The sequence below is a fragment of the Tachyglossus aculeatus genome, chromosome 11 (genome assembly GCF_015852505.1).
Source record: "Tachyglossus aculeatus isolate mTacAcu1 chromosome 11, mTacAcu1.pri, whole genome shotgun sequence".
Lineage (NCBI taxonomy): Eukaryota > Metazoa > Chordata > Mammalia > Monotremata > Tachyglossidae > Tachyglossus > Tachyglossus aculeatus.
The window spans coordinates 39,006,015-39,024,176 of NC_052076.1; the positions used below are offsets into that span (position 1 = coordinate 39,006,015).

The 18,162-nt window shown below is 46.4% G+C and overlaps 1 non-coding gene across 1 annotated transcript; it reads left to right on the plus strand.

Annotated features, from left to right (window-relative positions):
• The first annotated feature begins 16,824 nt into the window (after positions 1-16,824).
• Positions 16,825-16,962, plus strand: LOC119935258. Its single transcript, XR_005453144.1, has one exon. It is a non-coding gene; the product is annotated as a small nucleolar RNA SNORA7 (small nucleolar RNA).
• Positions 16,963-18,162: the final 1,200 nt, after the last annotated feature.

Genomic DNA, 18,162 nt, shown 5'->3' on the forward strand with positions numbered 1-18,162 from the left:
TCCATCACCAAAACCTGCAGGTCTCACCTCCGCAACATCGCCAAGATCCGCCCTTTCCTCTTCATCCAAACCGCTATCCTGCTCATTCAATCTCTAATCCTATCCCAACTGGATTACTGCATCAGCCTCCTCTCTGATCTCCCATCCTCCTGTCTCTCCCCACTTCAATCAATACTTCACCCTGCTGCCCGGATCATCTTTGTGCAGAAATGCTCTGGGCATGTTACTCCCCTCCTCAAAAATCTCCAAAGGCTACCAATCAATCTACGCATCAGGCAAAAACTCCCCAGTCTCGGCTTCAAGGCTGTCCATCACTTCACCCCCTCCTACCTCGCCTCCCTTCTTTCCTTCTCCAGCCCAGCCTGCACCCTCCTCTCCTCTGTCACTAACCTCCTCACTGGGCCTCGTTCTTACCTGTCCCACCGTCGACCCCTGGCCCACGTCCTTCCCCTGTCGTGGAATGCCCTCCCTCCTCACATCCGCCAAGCTAGCTCTCTTCCTCCTTTCAAAGCCCTACTGAGAGCTCACCTCCTCCAGGAGGCCTTCTCAAACTGAGCCCCCTCCTTCCTCTCCCCCTCCTACTCCTCCTTATCCCTCCCACCCTCCCTCCCTCCCCTCCCCACAGCACCTGTATATATGTTTGTACATATTTATTACTCTATTTTACTTGTACATATTTACTATTCTATTTATTTTATTTTGTTAATATGTTTTGTTTTGTTGTCTGTCTCGCCCTTCTAGACTGTGAGCCCGCTGTTGGGTAGGGACCGTCTCTATATGTTGCCAACTTGTACTTCCCAAGTCCTTAGTACAGTGCTCTGCACATAGTAAGAGCTCAATAAATATGATTGAATGAATGAATGAAAAGTCCTTCTAACACAGGGGTGCCATAGGAGGGGGCTGATATTGTAATCCCTGGTTTTCAGGAAAGGAAGAAGAGAGGTTAAGTGATTTACTCAAGTCAACTGCAAAACTGGGAATCAAACTCAGATCTCCCCTATTCTGTTCTCTCCACTAAATCTGGTTGTAATTCAACTACTTACCAAGCAAATGCACCCAGTCCTCCCACAGGGAACAGTAGTTTCATTTTGATTAACCGATGATTTAGAGGTAGAAAAGCTCAAGATGTCAGAAGGGGGCAACAGTTCAAAGTTCACCGAGATAAAAGTCGTTTGCTATTTGTCTTTGAAAAGAATCACCTGGAAGCAAGTGCCCTTTCCAAAGGGGCTAAATTGCAGTTATTGGGGGCAAAGAACTCCCCTCATGGGTCAGAAAAGAGCCAAGACATTTTAAAGAAGTTGACTAGATTAATTAGGCTGCTGCTCAGGGATAGGCTGATGCACATCTTTATGTACCCAATTACCAGGTGATGTGTCCCCACTGGTGACCCCAAATCATTTTATGGATCACCCCTCTAGGAGAGCCTGAACCATGAAAGGAACTGGAAATGATCATAGATTATGCACCAATGTTTATGCTTTGTCAGCAGTGAATAAGGCCAGTGAAGATTGCAGCAGCATGCCTAGATTGACTGTATTTGGAAAAAAAAGGACGTAAATATGAGCATTGCGAAGCTGTTCTGGCTGCAGAATTAGGAGGACAGAGTGGAGATGGAAGAGGTGGAGTGAGGCAGTGCAGCTTACTAGAAAGAGCACAGGCCAGGGAATCAGGAGACCTGAGTTCTAATTCAGACTTCACCACTTGCTGGCTGAAGTACCTTGGGCAAGTCATTCTGTTCTATTCTCTGTCTATACCCACTCCCTTGGAGAACTCATTTGCTCCCATGGCTTCTACTACCACCTCTATGCAGATGACATCCAAATCTACATCTCCAGCCCTCGTCTCTCTCCCTCTCTCCAGTCTCGCAACATCTCCTGCCTTTGAGACATCTCTATTTGGATATCCTTCTGCCACCTCAAACTTACCATGTCCAAAACAGAGCTCCTTATCTTCTCACCCAAACCCTGTCCTCCCCATGACTTTCCCATCACTGTAGATAGCACCACCAACCCTACTGTCTCAAAAGCCCATAACCTTGGCATTATCCTTGACTTCTCTCTGTCATTCAACCCACATATTATTCATCACCAAATCCTGTCGGTCCCACTTTTGCACCATCTCTAAAATCTTCCCTTTACTCTGCATACAAACTGCTACCACGTTAATACAATCACTCATCCTATCCCACCTGGATTACTGCATCAGTCTTCTTGCTGACCTCCCAAGCCTCATTCATTCATTCATTCAATCGTATTTATTGAGCGCTTACTGTGTTCAGAGCACTGTACTAAGCTCTTGGGAAGTACAAGTTGGCAACATATAGAGACGGTCCCTGTACAACAGTGGGCTCACAGTCTAGAAGGGGGAGACAGAGAACAACACCAAACATATTAACAAAATAAAATAAATAGATTAAATATGTACAAATGAAATTAATAGAGTAATAAATACATACAAACATATATACATATATACAGGTGCTGTGGGGAGGGGAAGGAGGTAAGGTGGGGGGATGGAGAGGGGGAGGAGGGGGAGAGGAAGGAGGGGGCTCAGTCTGGGAAGGCCTCCTGGAGGAGGTGAGCTCTCAGTAGGGCCTTGAAGAGAGGAAGAGAGCTAGCTTGGCGGATGTGCGGAGGGAAGGCATTCCAGGCCAGGGGGATGACGTAGGCCGGGAGTTGATGGCGGGACAGGTGAGAACGAGGCATGGTGAGGTGATCCTCCTGTCTCTCCCCACTCTAGTCCATACTTCAGTCTGCTGCGTGAATCATTTTTCTACAGATACGTTCAGGACATGTCACCCTGCTCCTCAGAAAACTCCACTGATTGCCCATCCACCTCTGCATCCAACAAAAACTCCTCAATATTGGCTTTAAAGTACTCCATCACCTTGTCCCCTCCTACCTTACATTGCGTCTCTCCTTCTACAGTCCATTCCACAAACTTTGCTCCTCTAGTGCTACCCTTCTCATCGTGCCTCAATCTTGCCTGTCTCGCTACCGACCCCTGGCCCACGTCCTGCCTCTGGCCTGAAACGCCCTCCCTCCTCATATCCGACAGACAGTTACTCTCCCCTCTTTCAAAGCTTTTTTGAAGGCACATCCCCTCCAAGAGGCCTTCCCAGACTAAGCCCTAATTTTCTCATCTCGCACTCACTTCTGCGTTGCTCCCTTTTCTCTTCCCCCCTCCTAGCCCCACGACACTTTTGTATGTATCTTTCATTTTGTTCATTTGCATTGATAGCTGTCTCCCCGCTCCTCTAGACTGTAAGCTTGTTGTGGGCAGGGAATGTCACCACTTTTGTTGCATTGTACTTTCCCAAGTGCTTAGTACAGTACTCTGCACACAGTAAGTGCTCAATAAATATGCTTGAATGAATCAATGAATGAAAGTCACTTAACCTTCTCTGGGCCTCAGATTCCTTATAATGTAAAATGAAATTTCAATACCTGCTCAGTTTCCCCCTTAGCTTATATATGTGTCAGGGCTGTGTCTAACCTGAGTGTATTGTGTCTACTCCAACACTTAGTTCAGTGCTTGGCACTTAGTAAGTGCTTAACAGGTCCCACAGTTATTATTAGCATCATTATTTTATGTACATAAACAGTTACTCTATCTCTATGAGTGACTCTATTCTTGATCTTGGAAGCTTGCTAGTTGAAGCGAAGCAGCCCTGACATATACGACCAGTTCCTCAACCCGACAGCACTTAGATACATACCTTTAAATTATATATTATAAAGTATTATTATTAATCATATGTATAGAGTGCTTTCTGTGTTATTATATTAATGTCTGTCTCCCCCTCCAGACTGTAAAGACACTACGGACGGGGAACATGTCTGCTAATATTGTTTTGCTGTACTCTCCCAAGAGCTTAGTACAGTGCTCTGCACAAAGTAAGTGCTCAATCATCATCATCATCATCAATCGTATTTATTGAGCGCTTACTATGTGCAGAGCACTGTACTAAGCGCTTGGGAAGTACAAATTGGCAACATATAGAGACAGTCCCTACTCAACAGTGGGCTCACAGTCTAAAAGGGGGAGAGGTATCAATAAATACCATTGATTTGATTGATTCCATCCCTAATCCAGTCTGCTGCAGGTTTCTGACTTTCACTAGAATGACAGTTCCTTGAGGGCAGGGATCACATCCACTAGTAATAATAATAATGGTATTTGTTAAGTTCTTACTATACGGCAAGCACTGTTCTAAGCGCTGCGGTAAATACAAGATAATCAGCTTGAACATAGTCCCTGTCCCACAAGGGGCTCACACTCTTAGCCCCGTTTTACTGGTGAGGTAACTGAGGCCCAGAGAAATGAAGTGACATACCCAAGGTCACACAATAGACAAGTGGCAGAGTCAGGATTAGAACCCATGACCTTCTGAGTCCCAGGTCTGGGCTTTGTTTACTATGCCATGCTGCACCTCCTGCATCTACTAGCTCTGTTGTACTCTCCCAACTGATTAATACAGTGCTCTGCACATCATAAGTCCTCAGTAAATACCATCGATTGGCTGAATGGGAAGGGGGTCTCTGTATTTGGACAGAAGGGCTGACCTCTGCACTCTTCTGCACATGTTCTGCACATGTAGAAAAGCAGCATGGCTTAATAGATAGAGCACAGGCCTGGGAGACAGAAGATCAGGGATTCTGATCCCTGTTCTGCCACGTATCTGCTGTGTTTCCTTGGACACGTCACTTCACTTCTCTGTGCCTCAGTTATCTCATCTGTAAAATGGGGGTTGAAACAGCGAGCCCCACATGGGACAGGGACTGCATCCAACTGGATTTGTTTGTAACCACCCCAGGACTTAGTACAGTGCCTGGCATATAGTAAGTGCCTAGCAAATCCCCTTATTATTATTAGGATTTTGTTCTGGGCTCAATCCATGAGGTGGGCATGGGTTATTATATCTGAGCCTGTTCCATTGGACCATGTCTGTGGGCACCAAGAGACCAAGAGTGTTTGGAGGGAGGAAGAAGGAAGCCAAGGAAAACTAGAGGGGCTTTAGAGAAATATTGGGATTGGGGAGGAAGGAGTTTTGCAAAGTCCTAACTTCTGGGGCAATCTTCCAGGAAAAAAATTGGATAGGGTTTACCACATACAAAATGACCCAAGTTCAGGAGCCATGAATCATAAAGAAAAATGATCAAGGAACTGGGGATATTATAGATGACAGGGATAAAAACTCCTCAAGGAAGATCCATGCCAATGAGATTTTGACTAAATAATTCAGAAGCAACTTGAGTGAAGCATTTGCCTGGAAGCAATTCTAGATTTTTTTTTTGGTGTGTGTATAAATGGCCTTGTAAAATTAAAAGAGAAATCAGTCTAAGCACCTCGAACACAGCTCCTAACTTGCAGGTGGTGGAAATTATCAAGATTGTGGAGGTAAATGAGAGCTAGGGATTGGCTGAACCTGGCTGTAAGAATGCTTACACTCAGGCTGAAAATTTCTCCCGCTCTAGATTGTAAATTTCTTGAGGGTAGGGAAGCACTGTAGTCTAGTGGAAAGAGCATAGGCCTGGGAATCAGAGGACCTGCGTTTTAATCCTGCCTTGCCTGCTGTGTGACCTTGGGCAAGTCATGTAACTTGTAGGTACCTCATTTCCCTCATTTGAAAAATGGAGACTCAATACCTGTTCTCCCTCCTACTTAGAATGCAAATCCCATGTGGGACCTTATTATCTTGTATGTACCCCAGCACTTCATTCATTCATTCAGTCGTATTTATTGAGCGCTTACTGTGTGCAGAGCACTGTACTAAGCGCTTGGGAAGTAAGAGTTGGCAACATATAGCGATGGTCCCTACCCAACAACGGGCTCACAGTCTAGAAGGGGGAGACAGACAACAAAACAAAACATGTGGACAGATGTCATCAGAATAAATAGAAGTAAAGCTAGATGCACATCATTAACAAAATAAATAGAATAGTAATACACTTAACACATAGCAAAAGCTTAACAGGTACCATGATGATTACCATCATGCCTACCAACTCTGTTGTATTGCAGTCTCCCAAGTGCTTAGTACAGTGCTTTGCACACAATAAATGCTCCAAAAATGCCATTGATTGACTGAAGTAGGAAACATATTCTTAATAATAATCATAATTATGGTATTTGTTAAGCACTTACTATGTGCCAAACACTGTTCTAAGCACTGGGTTAGATATCAGTTAATCAGTTTGGACACAGTCCCTGTCTTACATGGGGCTCACACTCTTAATTCCCATTTTACAGATAAAGTAACAGAGGCTCAGAGAGGTGAAGTGGATTGCCCAAGGTCACAAAGCTGACATAAATACATAATGTGGTAGAGCCAGAATTAGAACCCAAGACCTTTGCCTTTCAGGCCCATGTCCTATCCCCTAAACCAAGCTGCTTCTCACAGACCTGCTGCTTGGGAACTCCATTTTCTTAAAGGCTAGAGGCCTAAATTTCTCTCGAATCACCTGGGAATGAGAAACAATTTGTAAAGTGGGTGGGCCATTTACATTCTGGAGAGGGAACATTTTCCGGCTCTTTCTTTTCTTGTCAGAAACCGTCTTATATGTCTCTCACCCATGTCCTGACTTGTGAGTACACACTTGCACTACTTTCCCAAGTGCTTATCACACAGTGAGTGCACAATAAATTCATTCATTCATTCAATCATTTATTGAGCACTTACTGTGTGCAGAGCAGTTTACTAAGTGCTTGGAAAGTACAAGTTGGCAGCATATAGAGATGATCCCCACCCAACAGTGGGCTCACAGTCTAGAAGGAGGAGACAGAGAGCAAAACAAAACATATTAACAAAATAAAATAAATATGTACAAAAAAATAGAGTAATAAATACGTACAAACATATATACAGGTGCTGTGGGGAGGGGAAGGAGGTAAGGAGGGGGAAGGGGGGAGAAGAAGGAGGGGGCTCAGTGTGGGAAGGCCTCCTGGAGGAGGTGAACTCTCAGTAGGGCTTTGAAGGGAGGAAGAGAGCTAGCTTGGCAGATGTGTGGAGGGAGGGCATTCTGGGCCAGGGGGCTAGGCCATCATTATTATTATTAAATGTGATTGAGTGAATAAATGCATGAATGAAAGTAAGCGCTCAATAAATGCAATTGATTGAGAAAGACCTAAAATAAACTGAGTACTCAGAAGGGGGGATTGAGATATTAAGCATTCCCCCGGCCCACATCATCCCCCGGGGCCTGGAATGCCCCCACTCTGCCCATCCGCCAAGCTAGCTCTCTTCCTCCCTTCAAGGCCCTACTGAGAGCTCACCTCCTCCAGGAGGCCTTCCCAGACTGAGCCCCTTCTTTCCTCTCCCCCTCGTCCCCCTCTCCATCCCCCCATCTTACCTCCTTCTCTTCCCCACCTGTATATATGTATATATTTTTGTACATATTTGTTACTCTATTTATTTATTTTACTTGTACATATCTATTCTATTTATTTTATTTTGTTAGTATGTTTGGTTTTGTTCTCTGTCTCCCCCTTCTAGACTGTGAGCCCACTGTTGGGTAGGGACTGTCTCTATATGTTGCCAACTCATACTTCCCAAGCGCTTAGTACAGTGCTCTGCACACAGTAAGCACTCAATAAATACGATTGATGATGATGATTAAGCCCATGCCAGGGTGCAGAGAGGGTCTTCAGGGGCAGACCTGCTGCTTCCAGGACGGGGTTAAGTGGATGGCCTGTCTCACAGGTGCCACCATTCCAAGGCTCCTCCCACTAGGAGACTTGCATTGCTCTCAGCTGGGCGACTGTGTGCTCAGCAAGTGGAATTCACTGCTTTTTAATGATGGCATTTAATGATGACATTTATTAAGCACTTACTATGTGCAAATCACTGTTCTAAACTTTGGAGCCCAACCAGGCCTGAAGGTAAGCCAGCAAACACCTTCTGTCTGTCTAAGTCTGTCACACAGTTTGTTGTATCCAAACCCCTATTCATTCATTCAGTTGTATTGATTGAGCGCTTAGTGTGTGCAGAGCACTGTACTAAGTGCTTCCATCCATCCCTAAGCCCTCAGGGCAGGTGACCCCCAAACAGATGGGGCCTTAGGAACCAAAGGACAGGAACCTGAAAATTTGGCTTGTTTTTCTCAGGCAACCTTGGCTACCCCACAGTACTATCTTTCCTTCGAATCCAGGGGAGGATGGTTCTGTTTTGACTTAAATCTGTACAGTAATTTTCAAGTTGCGGAAATATGGGTCTAGAGGCATTTCAGCCAAAGGCAAACTATCCTGAGGGAATCTTTTTGCGAGCTCTCTTTGATAATTGACTTCTCCAATCTTGCTCTAGTCTGGGAAGTTTGGGGGCTTGGATCTGTGACCCTTGCACATTTGATATTTGCCCCAACCCCTCAGCACTTATGTACTTATCTTTAAATTATATTAAGTTACTTATTTTTAATGTCTGGCTCTCCCTCCGGACTGTTAGCTCATTATGGGAAGGGAACATTTGTGCTAGTTCCATTGTATTGTACTCTCCCAAGTGCCTAGTACAGTGCCCTGTCCATAGACTGCTCCATAAATGCCATTGATTTTTTTTTTTATTTTGAACTGATGTTTTAATTTAAGGTCTTACTGTCAGTTGGTTTTTGTCATAAACCAAGACTGTAAATTCGTAATAGGCAGGGAATGTTTCTACCAACTCTACTGTATTGTACACTCCCAAGTGCTTAGTACAACATTCTCTGTACAGTAAGGGTGCAATAAATACCAGTGATTGTTTGACAAAGACATGGATCTAGGACCGGGGGCTCCAACCACAGTGGGAGGAGCCGACCCCCCCACCGCCTCCTACCTTCCATCCTCCTTCCCTGCCCCCCCATCCTCTCTGGGAGGTCAGCGGAGGGGGCTGCTGTTGGGGCAAAGGGTTAAGGGCCCTGGGGACCCTGCAGTCTCCCCTATGAGCTGCCCCCCACTCTCCTTTCTAGGGGGTGTCCTGATACCCAAGGGGATCTTCTCTAGGGGTGGGGGTCATCCCCAACAGCACTTCAATACAGGACTGTTCCCCCATCCACTTTCTGTGTCCTACCCTGATATCTGTATGTTTGGGGGTGGGGGGAATCTTCCTTAGGGGTTGGGGTCACACCAAGCAGCACTTTCATATAAGACTGTTTCCCCCCCCCCCTCCCCTTGTTCCCCCCTTCTTGGGGCTGCCCTGATACCTGGGGGAGATCTTCCCTAGGGAAGGGGGTCACTCCCAGCAGCACTTCAGGACCCGACTGTCCCCTCACCCTGTTTCTGTGGCCTGCCCTGATACATGTGTGTGTGTTTGTGGGGTGGGGGGGAATCTTCCCTAGGGGTTGGGGTCACCCCCAGGAGCATTTCAGGACACGACTGTCCCTCCCCACCCACTTCTGGAGCTGTCCTGGTACCTGGGGAGATCTTTCCTAGGGGAGGGGGTCACTCCCAGCAGAACTTCACGACCTGACTGTCCCCTCACCCCCTTTCTGTGGACTGCCCTGATACCTGTGTGTGTGTGGGGGGGGGGGGTGGTGCGGGAGGGGGAATCTTCCCTAGGGGTTGGGGTCACCCCCAGGAGCACTTCAGGACACGACTGTCCCCCCACCCTCTTCTGGGGCTGCCCTGATATGTGGGGATCTTCCCTAGGGGTGGGGGTCTTCCCCAACAACACTTCAATACAGGACTGTCCCCCCGATCCCCCCTTTTTTTAAATGGCATTTATTAAGCACTTACTATGTGCAAAGCACTGTTCTAAGGGCTGGCACTGTTCTAAGCCCTTTCTGTGGCCTGCCCTGATACCTGTGTGTTGGGGTGCAGGGGGGGAATCTTCCCTGGGGGTTGGGGTCACACCCAGTAGCACTTTAATACAGGACTGTCCCCCCCGCCCCTTCTCGGGGCTGCCCTGATACCTGGGGGGATCTTCCCTAAAGAAGGGGGTCACTTCCAGCAGCACTTCAGGACCCAACTTTCCCCTCACCCTCTTTATGTGGCCTGCCCTGATACCTGTGTGTGTGTGTGTGTGTGGGGGGGGATCTTCCCTAGGGTTTGGGGTCACACCCAGCAGCACTTTAATACAGGAATGCTCCCCCCATCTCCCCCCTCTTCTTGGGGCTGTCCTGATACCTGGGGGGAATCTTCCCTAGGGAAGGGGGTCACTCCCAGCAGCACTTCAGGACCTGACTGTCCCCTCACCCCATTTCTGTGGCCTGCCCTGATACGTGTGTGGTGTTGGGAGGGATCTTCCCTAGGGGTTGGGGTCACCCCCAGGAGCACTTCAGGACAGGACTGTCCCCTCCACTTCTTTTGGGGCTGCCCTGATACCTGGGGGGATCTTCCCTAGGGGAGGGGTTCACCCCCAGCATTACTTCAGGACATGACTGTGACCATCTTTCTCTCCCCCTTCCATCTCCCCCTCTTTCCTCTGGTTGAAGTGGGTCCACAAGGACTTGAGTCAGTTTCCCTGCCCCGCTAAAGCCGGTCTGTGGGGTGAGGGGGCTGTGCAGGGGGTCGTAGGGAGGGAGTTTCACTCTGAGATCCCCCCCTCTAGACTGTGAGTTCACTGTGGGCAGAGATTGTCTTTTTTATTGCTGAATGGTACTTTCCCAAGAGCTTAGCACAATGCTCTGCACGCAGAAGCGCTCAATACATACGATTGAATGAATAATACTATTAAAGGAAGACTTCGATCCGAGATCCCGCCCCTCTAGACCATGAGCTCGTTGTGGACAAGGATTGTCTCTATTGCTGAATTGTACTTTCCCAAGCGCTTAGCACAGAGCTCTGCACACAATAAGCACTCAATAAATATGACTGACTGAATGAATGAGATCGGGCTGCTAGAATATCCGTCCATTCTGGGTTGGGACGCGGTGGACCTCCCAACCTGGCGAAAGGACAGAGGGTCGGGATGCCGGGGTCCCTAGCGGGCCTGTGAGGGTCTTTAAGTGTTAAATGAGGAGAGGGCAAAGGGACAGTCCCATCGCTGGAAGCTGCGTCCCCAGGTTCTGGTCAGACTGGTTGATTGATTGACTGGACGGGCTAAGTGGTTCAGGGGGTGACCAGCTGGCCTAGATTGAGCACACCTGGAGAAGAGCTGGTGGTATCGGGGATTTGCTTCAACATCTTTGTTCTCTCTTAGGGCCTTAGACTATATTTTGAATAATTTGGAAGTGTCTGGAGTTTCCAGGCACTTTTCTCAGGTTCCTTCCCGTGACCTTCAGCTATCAGTTCTTACTAAATGCTGCTTGTGAGGTAATTGCCATCCTGTGGCTTGAAATTGTGATCTGAGACTTCTGCACTCAGAATATAGCAATGGGAGTTCAGGTTGATCTTTGAATTTCCTAGGGAAAGGAGAATGCTGTTAGTCCCCCCCGCCCCCCCCCCCCTTTTTTTTTGTATTTAAGCTCTTACTATGTGCCACTGTTCTAAGTGCTGGGCTAGACACAAATTAATCAGGTTAATCAGTCCCTGTCCCACATAGGGCTCACTGTCTTAATCTTTTTGTAGATAAGGTAATAGAGGCCTAGGGAGGTTAAGTGGCTTGCACAAAGTCACACAGCAGACAGCGTGGCTCAGTGGAAAGAGCAAGGGCTTTGGAGTCAGAGGTCATGGTTTGAATTCCGACTCCTCCACATGTCTGCTGTGTGACCTTGGTCAAGCCACATAACTTTTCTGTGCCTCAGTTACCTCATCTGTAAAATGGGGATTAAGACTGTGAGCCCCCCGTGGGACAACTTGATCACCTTGCAATTGTCAGCTGTGTGACTTTGAGCAAGTCACTTAACTTCTCTGTGCCTCAGTTCCCTCATCTGTAAAATGGGGATTAAGACTGTGAGCTCCCCGTGGGACAACCTGATCACCTTGTAACCTCCCCAGTGCTTAGAACAGTGCTTTGCACAGAGTAAGCACTTAATAAATGCCATTATTATTATTATTATTAAGTGATGGAGCCCAGATTGGAACGCAGGTCCTTCTGCTGCTTCTTGACCTGGACCCAAAGTCTTGAGGTGGAGAAATGCAAGTGTGCACACACTGCTCTATTTCTGCAGTCAAATCAGAATTATTCCCGGTGTGCAGAGTATTTCTCAGGGAGGTTACAACCTGGGCTTCCAGGGGGTGGCCCAGCTAACCCCACATCCTCCAACAGACACTCCAGGATATTGTGGTCCAATATTTATTATTATTATTACTATTAATAATCATATTTATTGAGTGCTTACCATGTGCCAAGCACTGTACTAATGCTTGGGAGAGTGCAATATAACATCAAACACAGTCCCTGCCCACAACGAGCTCACAGTCTAGAGCTATCTATAAATAGATAGCTAAACAAATAAATAAATTACAGATATATACATGTGCGCTGTGGGGAAGGGAGAGAGGATGAATGAAGGAGCAAGTATGAGTGTCACAGAAGGTAGTGGGAGAAGAGAAGTGGATGGCTCAGTTAGGGAAGGTTTCCTGGAGGAGATGTGACTTCAAAGCAGCGTGGCTCAGTGGAAAGAGCCCGGGCTTGGGAGTCAGAGGTCATGGGTTCTAATCCCGACTCCGCCACTCGTCAGCTGTGTGACTTCGGGCAAGTCACTTAACTTCTCTCTGTGCCTCAATTACCTCATCTGTAAAATGGGAATTAAGACTGAGAGCCCCACGTGGGACAACCTGATCACCTTGTATTCCCCCATCCAGCGCTTAGAACAGTGCTTTGCACATAGTAAGCACTTAACAGATACCATCATCATCAATAGGCTTTGAAGCAGGGGAGAGCAATTATCTGTCTGACATGAGGAGGGAGGGCATTCCAGGCCAAAGGTAGGTAATGGGTGTGATAGACGAGATCAATTAGAGATTAGTATCTGGGGTAGACAGAGAGCTCTGCTGAATATTTGGAGGGCACATTCTACACCCCAATTTACTTCCTTTTCTTATCTCACCACAGGGTGAGATAAGATCAAATCTACAGACTAGAAAATGGGTGAAGGGGTGCATAGAAAATGGGTAAAGTGATGTACACATGATGTTTTAAAACCTACCCATTCCTGTAAAGATTAATTTAAAGAATGGTAAGCATATTGGTTGATTTAGAAGTCAGGTAGTAAAATTTGCTTACGCTCATTTATGTAACGTAAGGTCGGAGTCATTTAGAAAACTTTTTTTGTCAGATGCCCGCATGAAAAGGCCCTCTCTCATCTTCATTATTTTATTTTATCATCAAAAGCACTTTGACTGATAGCTTGGTGAACTCATGATCCACGTGAAAGCTTGATTTTTTTTTTACTTGGAGAACCCGTGACCCACGTGAAAGCTTTGTTTTTTACTGAGGGGTGGTGGGGGGAGACTATCAAAATGTTACTATTTGTATGAGATGATAGAGCAGAAAGAAAAATCAGTGACTTTCATGCCTGGAATAATCACCTTTGCTTTTAGGGTGGGGCCTCAAAAGCATCATCAGTGTCCTTCTGGTGCTGGTAGAGCACTGAGAAAAACAATCAATGATCTTTGACTGCTTACTGTGTGCAGAGCAATGTAATAAATGCCTGGAAGAGTGCGATATAACAGAGTTGATAGACACAGTCCCTGCCCACAACAGTTTTTCTTGGGCTTTTCCTTCTTTTAACTCTTTTTCACAAACTATCGTTTGGGTCCCATTAAACTCATTATTATTTGCTCAATATAGTTTGTCTTTGATTCTCCTGTCTGAGCTCCAGAAAGGTAAATAATAATAATAATAATGGCATTTATTAAGCACTTACTATGTGCAAAGCACTGTTCTAAGCACTGGGGAGGTTACAAGGAGATCAGGTTGTCCCACAGGGGGCTCAATCTGAATCCTCATTTTACAGATGAGGGAACTGAGGCACAGAGAAGTTAAGTGACTTGCCCAAAGTCTCACAGCTGACAATTGGCAGAGTTGGGATCTGAACCCATGGCCCCTGACTCCAAAGCCCATGCTCTTTCCACTGGGCCACGCTGCTTCTCTATTCACAAGCCTTCTTGGATCCAAGAACAGAAGAGGCAAACCTGGAAATGCTGTGTGCTCTTTTGGAATCCCCAGGGCAATTCCCAGGAAAATCTGGCCGGTCTGAGGCTGGGAAAATCCTGGAGAGCAACCAGGGATGTTGTTTCTGGACCCAGAGCAAAGTCTGGAGGAGCCCTCCCAGCCATTTTGGTCTCCAGCTGCTGCCTTGCTCCACTTCCTGAGAGATCTGGGATGGTTGCCCCCTCCACTCCTCTCATCCTCCCTTGCCCCTCCTCTTCATTCCCCCCACCCTCCTCATCCCTCCCACTCCCCCTGCTGCAGAGTTCTTATCCAGGTCCTGTTTCTTAACTGGAATAAAACGTGGCTATTGCATTTTTGCTTCTCCAAAGTTGCAAAGAAAAGAGGTGACAGTCAGCAGAGGGCCCCGGCCGCAGGAGATGCTAAAAGAGAGAGGGTCTTACTTGTATTTAGATGAAGTCACAAATCTCATAAACATAATTTGTTCAAAAAAGGAACAGGGTCATAACCCCAAAGAGGGTCATCTATTTGGAGCAAGAGTGGTTCCGCTCTTGGATATCTCTAAAAGAAGAAAATTTGTGCCACTTTTCTTCCGCCAACCCCATGGCAAATGGTGGTTCTCCTCTAAACCCTCATTGACACCTGGCTGGAAGACTGCATGGTGGTGGGCAGCGTTGGGGAACTACGTTGCAAAGCAGAGTGGCCTAATGGAAAGAGCTCAGGCTTGGGAGTCAGAAGACCTGGATTCTAATAATCTCTCCCCACTTCAATCTATACTTCACGCTGCTGCCCAGATTATCTTTGTGCAGAAACGCTCTGGGCATGTTACTCCCCTCCTCAAAAATCCCCAGTGGCTACCAATCAACCTACGCATCAAGCAAAAACTCCTCACTCTCAGCTTCAAGGCTCTCCATCTCCTTGCCCCCTCCTACCTCTCTTCCCTTCTTTCCTTCTACAGCCCAGCCCGCACCTCCGCTCCTCTGCTGCTAACCTCCTCACTGTGCTGCATTCTCGCCTGTCCCGCCGTCGATCCCCGGCCCACGTCCTCCCCCCAGCCTGGAATGCCCTCCCTCTGCACATCCGCCAAGCTAGCTCTCTTTCTCCCTTCAAAGCCCTACTGAGAGCTCACCTCCTCCAGGAGGCCTTCCTAGACTGAGCCCCCCTCCTCCCTCTCCTCCTACCCCTCCCCCCACCCTACCTCTTTTCCCTCCCCACAGCACCTGTGTATATATGCTTGTACAGATTGATTACTCTATTTTACTTGTACATATTTACTATTCTATTTATTTTATTTTGTTAATATGCTTTGTTGTCTGTCTCCCCCTTCTACACTGTGAGCCCGCTGTTGGGTAGGGACCATTTCTATATGTTGCCAACTTGTACTTCCCAAGTGCTTAGTACAGTGCTCTGCACACAGTAAGTGCTCAATAAATACGATTCAATGAATGAATTAATGAATAATGGCTCTACCACTTGCTTGCTATGTGACCCTGGGCAAGTCACTTAACTTCTCTGGACCTCAGTCTCCTCATGAGCCAAATGGGGATTCAATACCTGTGCTCCCTCCCTCTTAGATTGTGAGCCTCATGTGGGGCAGGGATTTTGTCTTGATCTGCTTGTATTAATAATAGTAATAATAATAACAGCAATGGTATTTGTTAAGTGCTTGCTATGTGCCAAGCACCATTCTAAGCGCTGGTGTAGTTACAAGGTAAACAGGTTGTCCCACGTGGGGCTCACAGTCTTCATCTCCATTTTACAGATGAGGAAACTGAGACACAGAGAATTGGCTTGCCCAAGGTCACAGAACAGACAAGTGGTAGAGCTGGGATTAGAACCCACGTCTTCTGACTCACAAGCCCGTGCTCTTTCCATGAAGCCATGCTGCTTCTCTAAGCTATTATCTATCCTAGCACTTAATACGGTGCTTAGCACATAGTAAACAATAAACACCAGTTTCTATTATTATTATTATCATTAGGACAGAGCAGCAGGCCACTACAGTCCTCCTAGTTCTCAGGAAGACTGTTTTCAAGGATTTCAGTTCCCCATTATGCTTAGAAAAGAATGGGTAAATAGCTCAGCCCTCTCGGTTTGCCATACCTGTAACACAAAAAAGATAACCTCAGGATTTTGCAACAGCAGATAATTGTCTCATCCTCTCCACCTGGATCATAAAATCCACTTTCCCTAACATATTAAAGTAGCCGACATAGATTGGGCTCCTCAGATAATACATTTTAAGGACAGGGTAAACACTTCAGGGAAAGCCAAAAACTGGGATGAGTGAGATTAGAGGAAGATGGTATCCTGGATTTATTCTTCTGCTCTTGTTGATTTTTTCCATGTAATAAATCACACTTGAAAAGACTCTAGATCTAGGATGAGGTCCCAGACACCCCGAACAAGGCAGCAACTGCTCACGAGGGGAAGGCATTAAGCAAGCAAAATGCTTCTTTCTCTCCCTGAAGAAATCTTCTCCATCTGTGTGAGCAACATTATCGCTGCCTTCTTCAATGAAGGAGGAAATTTGCTCGATCAAAAACAGGATTTGTGTGGTCAGTCTGACTTTTAAGATATTAAGCGATAAACTTTCTGGATTACAAATGGGCGCAGGAACCAGTCCTCTGTCACAGGCTCTGACTGAATTCCCCAGCCCTTCCTACTTAGAGAGAGGGCAGATTTAAAGACTAACCCCCCAGAAGCTGTAGGCTATAGAACAGGCCAAGAAGGATCCATTCAGAAGCCCATTCCGAGGAATAACAGTTCAGAAATCTCTTTGCAATGCTTCAGCCCCTTGTGAAAAAAGTTTGACCTTTTTTTGAACTCAATTTCTTTTGGATCCTACTTGTTAAGCCCCCCTCTCGGGATCACACCTGGAGAATTTCTAGTACTTCACCAGTCTTGGCTAGGGGAGGGAGAGTCAAGCAGAGGCATTCCCATTCCATTCCTAGCTTGGCCAGTGGCTAGTGAGTGGAAGGCAATCTGCTACAAGTCAAAACTCATCTGTGTTGGGCAGGAGTGACATGGGAGAGAGTCGAGGGTGGAGACTCAAGCTTACTGCACGGAAGAAGGCCTTGGTAAATCACTTCCAGATTTTTACCAAGGAAACTCTATGGATACACTACCAGAATGATTGCAGATGGAGGTGGGGTGTTCTGGGAGAGGTGTGTCCATGGTGTTGCTCTACAGCAAAAGATGAGACTTGTTAAGCACTTACTATGTACCAGGCACTATTTTAAATTCTGGGATAGACAGGAGATAATCAGGTTGGACCCAGTCTCTGTCCCACACAGGGCTCACAGTCTGACAGGGAGGAGGATTTAATCCTTATTTTACAGATCAGGTAACTGAGGCACAGAGAATTTAAATGACTTCCCCCAGTCATCCATCAGAAAAGTGGCAGACCTGGGGTTAGAACCTAGATCATCTGCCTCAAACCCATGCTTTTCCCACTAGGTCACACTGCTTCCAGTGATTGTATTTTACTTCTGCAAGACAGTGCCAAGCACTTAGTACAGTGCTGTGCACACAGTAAGCTCTCAATAAACACGATTGAATGAATGAAAGATCGGCTGGGGGCAGGCATTGTCAGATATTTATGAAGTCTTAGAAATGGTAATCTGTGGAAAAAAAGAATTTGGTTTTAGTCGATTTATTTCAGGTGTCAAAAGCAAGAAGGCAGTTGAGGATTTCTCTCAAGAATATCCCCAAGTGTGTACCACGAGGCATGTGGGTACAGCCTCATCTCAAAACTATTGCCAGTGCTTTTTTTGGTTTAAGTGTTCACTCTGTGCCAGATATTGTTCTCTATGCTGGGGTAGATACAAGCCAAGTGATTTGAATACAGTCCATATCCTTCATGGAGCTCACAGTCCTAGTGTTCATTTTACAGATGAGATAACTCAGGCCCAGAGAAATGAAGTGACTTGCCCAAGGTCATACAGCAGTCAAGTGGTGGAGCCAGGTTTAGAATCTAGGTCCTTCTGAACCCCCATGTTTGTCGAGATCTATTACTCTATTTATTTTACTTGTACATAGTTACTATTCTATTTTGTTAATGACATGCATTTAGCTTTAATTCTATTTGTTCTGATGACTTGACACCTGTCCACATGTTTTGTTTTGTTGTCTGTCTCCCCCTTCTAGACTGTGAGCCCGTTGTTGGGTAGGGACCGTCTCTATATAATAATAAT